The sequence below is a fragment of the Lepidothrix coronata genome, unplaced genomic scaffold (assembly GCF_001604755.1).
Source record: "Lepidothrix coronata isolate B3197 unplaced genomic scaffold, Lepidothrix_coronata-1.0 Scaffold231, whole genome shotgun sequence".
Lineage (NCBI taxonomy): Eukaryota > Metazoa > Chordata > Aves > Passeriformes > Pipridae > Lepidothrix > Lepidothrix coronata.
In genome coordinates, this window is record NW_016690411.1 from 182,276 (window position 1) to 186,795 (window position 4,520).

At 36.4% G+C, this 4,520-nt stretch overlaps 1 long non-coding RNA gene across 1 annotated transcript; it reads right to left on the reverse strand.

The window, feature by feature from the left end:
- Positions 1–224: 224 nt before the first annotated feature.
- On the reverse strand, positions 225–2,263 carry LOC108506852. The gene is made up of 3 exons (XR_001877880.1): positions 2,126–2,263; positions 1,414–1,498; positions 225–286 (listed from the first exon to the last, which is right to left on the reverse strand). It is a non-coding gene; the product is annotated as an uncharacterized LOC108506852 (long non-coding RNA).
- Positions 2,264–4,520: the final 2,257 nt, after the last annotated feature.

Consider the following 4,520-nt stretch of genomic DNA (forward strand, 5'->3'; position numbering starts at 1 on the left):
ACCAGTTTTAAGGGTAAGAGGAAAACGACTACTGGGCATGCACAAAACCTATCATACATGTAGCTAAGCAGGTGGAATGTGAAACTGAGCCCAATGAAGAGTCAAGCATAGAGTGCTTCAAAAAACAAGGAAACAGCCAAACCTTTGGAGAGCAGCATGAACATCAGCATGATTCTTACAGCAAAGAGAGGGAAGAAACCTCCTTCAGTAACATGTAATCCCTTGCAGGACCACCACAGGCTGCTGACAAGGCACGGTGATCCTGATCCTGAGACGGCTTCTGCACCTGGAAAAACAGCAGCAGGTTTAGCATAACACCAAAAAGCAGAAAAGTTCAGTATTCAAGGGTTCTTGTCTTCTAATCTTTAAATGTAGTTAAAATACCTAAATAACATAATGCTGTGAATAGTAGTAGTATTGTAGCTGAACGAGTAATCACCGTTGTATTTTAATCCTCCTCTTAATTAAACTAACAATAAATTCTGGGCTTTGTGTACCTGATGCATTGCCCTTTTTTTGCACAAAACGAGACTTTGAACATAGTAATATATAGATATGGAGAGGATATTTGTCCTGTCCCATTTTCATGCACTACATTTCAATATGCTGTGTACAAATAAGTCCATATGTTCCCAGAATCCACTTGGAAATCACTGCTTCCTTAGAGTGCTCGTTATACCCAGACAAACTGCTTCCCACAAGCATCCTAATCAGGCAGTGGTTATTCAGTTCCCTGATGCCTCTCAAAATACCACTGATGTTTAGTAGAAAAGGGAAAGCTAGGTCTATTTTTCCTAAGTCGCAGATACAACCAAGGAATTAGATTTCTAAATATTTGTTTTGCTTTTAATGAAAAAGCTCACTTCTTTAAACAAAAATTTTCTTCCTCTCCTTATGAAAATGTGCATTGTTTCTGGTAACAAGCAGTTACCAGAAGCAGTGGGAGGTGTACTGCTCAGCATACAGTTTTGGCCCCCATGGCCTCAGACTGAAGATTGCACTTGTGTTTTACATGGAGCTGATTTTAGAGAAGGTTTGATGACACTAAGGAATCAGATGAAATTAACTCACACTGTCATTCTTTTTACCCAAAAGAAGAATAGAGCTATGGGTCCTGCTTTCTGAATGGGAATGGCATACACATTAAAAGTCAGCTTTGGGAATTCCTTTTGCATTATTACCATGAATATAATATCTCCACATCTCTCTTCTGACAATATTGTCAGTAATAGTTTTTCTAGCTATAATTCCTCCTTTGGGAGCCAAGTACACAAAGACGACAACTTTACAATTTAATTAAAGGTAACAATGGAGAAAATATAATAATAAAGTGAGTATAACATTTCATAAGAGTCAGATACAAAGGCAGAGATTGTTGAGCGTCTCACTGATAAAGCACTGAAGCCTTTTTACATTTTACAAATTAGAGAAGTAGTCCCAGGAGTTCACGTTGAAATGTTGAAGGATCCAGCTTGTAGGGTGTCTTTACAGTTTCACTCTGTATAGAGAGGAAAAGGAGAAAAACATAATGCTTTTACAGCTAAAAAGAGTGTGAGATCCTTCCTATTGGTAGACAAGTATTAGAGATATGACAGGATCCATCTATACAAAAAATCTCTTGATAACTGCTGAGAGTTTCTGACTTTTGACTGCAAGGCCAACCAGAAAACAAGACTTTTAGCAACGAGGAAAGGTGCTTGGTCTTTAATGTACATATTCTTTCTTTAACTACAGCTTTGTTGTAGATAAAGAAAGTATATTACATATACTAATGTAGATATTCTTTGTTTAACCACAGCTGAGAGACATGAGTCTATGTATACTGTTCCTTTAACAATTACTCAGGAAACCATTTCTCTGAGACAGGCTCGATTTCTGAGGGGAAGGATTGGCAAAGTGAAAAGCCTGGAAAAGTTGAAGGCCCAAAAAAGACTAACATGATGGGCTCAAAGGATAATAGACAATTTAGGCTAGGGCATTCTACAGGCAAAGGTAGCTTAGTTTTGAAATGCAGTTGTCAACAGTAATTTTAAATAAAACAAATGGGGACAGGTTAGAGAAGAAGACTGCCCCCTGGGCTTTCTCAGAAGTAAGCTGGAAGTGCATTTACTTGCCATGCACTTACCTTTCCTACCTCCTTCTCCATGCAGGCACTCCATACACAGCCTTCAGACAGCTTGTTTCAATGTTTTGAGAACTCCATCACAATAGACTTATTTATCTTTAACGGGTTAGTTGATTCTCAGTTATTCCTCTTCTGTCTTCTGATCACTTCCTACCACCTTTGGCCAAATCTTCCTATCAGTCTGTTGGTTTCGGAGACAGAAAAAAAATCACACAAAAAAACTGCCCACTTTTTCCTTTCAGAAGGAAGAGGTAATTTAGTGTTTCCTTCCAAGATGGATGATCTCATTAAGCAGAGTTTTTTCTAGCTCTTCCTTGTCAGGTGAGCAAGGACTCAGAGTGGGTGTTCAGCATCTCCTGTGACTTTGTGTCAATAAGACACATGATTTCACAATGCTCTTTAAGTGAGGGACGCAAAGATTTGCAGAGTTAGGTGCATCACAAACCCATACAACCTGACTGTGGACTTGAGAGACACTCATTCATGGGATTTGCAGAGCCAAGATTTAAGAAGAGGAGATCAGTTTCAAGAACCAGCATTTCTACAAGAGTGATGGTGGCTTACACTGTAAAAAGTAAGAAGCCAAACAGTGTCCATAATTCCTTGCCTTTTGTTTCTCATTACAGCCAGTTACACCTTCTGTGCATAAGACACATGACCACATCAAAAAGCTCATCAGACATTACCTCCATCACTACTGCTGTGTCACTGATCACGGCAATAGCAGCATCAGAGGAAAGCAGGTCCAGGACACAAATTGTGTCTTAATTCCTGTTTGTTTAATCTTTTAAAATCTGTGGATAATGTCTGCCAGATATCCCAGGAAATACAGTAATTAATTAAAAATTATACAAATATGTGTGATTGAAATGAATATTTGCCAAATCCAGTATTTTTCACACACCTGTTCTTTCCCAGATATGAGATGTAGCAGTTGGCAGCAAAACTAAGTAGAGAGAGGAAAAAGTCCTCCTGTGTAATAGAAAGAATGTCCATTAGCTAAATGGAAAAAAACAAGATGACAAAGGGGAAATAACAGACTAGAAAGTTCAAGAATCCAAATTAGTGTTAACAGTTCAATTTATCTTGCATAATATTACAGTAATTGGATTGTGTCTATCATCCTGCTGTTGTGACACACTTGGTTTGCTCTATTTGTTCCTGACAGTTTCCCACAGAGACCACTGTTTGATGGCGATCAGTTTTGCAAACTCCAGCATCTCTTATTTTCCTTGCTACCAGAGCTGAAATGTATGGCAGGCTGCACTCACAACCCTCACAAGTCATGAGACCTGGATGGCTGCTCTTCACTACAGCAACAACATGTATACAGACAAAAGAGTTCTCATATATTAATACTTTAAGACTAACTTATTGAAGCTATTAAGAATGTCAATGCATGTTTCTTTTCTTGGTGGTTAAGTCATCAGCAGTGAAAGGTAAAGGAGTAATTTTCATCAGCCACAGAAGACTGAGTATAGGTCATGGTGAGTTCAAAGACAAATAATTTAAGAATCAAAGCCTCAGTGGAATGCATCAGACGTAATGCCGAGTAAATCACTGTGTCAGTATGACTGATTAAATATTAGGAAAAAATGTGAATTGATTTTAAAAAAGAAAAAGAAAAGCTTTGTATTTTATTATGCTATAAATATTTTTTCTGCCACGCTACCATTACATTTTCCATTTTGTTGTATTGACCTATAATAGAAGTATAACGTTTGCCTCAATAAGGTTAAGCATTTTAATTTAAAATCCATAAAGGTGAATCTCAACTAGAAACAATGCACAGCTAGCCAACATTGTATAATACTATAGTATTATCACATAGTTTTTTCACATAACTAGCAGAATAAATACTGTAATTCATCCTAAATCTCAAAAATAAGCACTGAATTTCATGTATTAATGTTAAAGCAAAATTGTCATATTTCATGTATAACAAGAAAATCTTCATTCTCAATGTCTTAATATTACTGACCTGCTAAAAAAAAATATAAGATTAAGGACGTGTCCTACAAACAGAAAATAGAAAATATTGTTATAGAATAAAACAAACAAACATATCCCTTAACACATAATGCATAAAAATGCTGTGATATTTCTGTGGGTTTTTATATTTTTCAAAATTCTATGATGTTCCTTCCAAGCATTAAAGCTCAGTAAAGTATAACTTTGAAAGTTACCAATTTAAATTGTAAACATACTGGGTTTTATTAGACACATTGTCTTGTGACAGCAGGGATAAAAAACAGTCTAAATTGTAACTAAGATAACAGCACTAGTTAGCACAGAAACTGGTTAAAGGTGAAAATGGAATGACAAATATTAAAAAATTCTTTCAGGCAGGATTTACTTTATTTGCAAAATAAGATTTTTCTAAGCACTTCGCTTA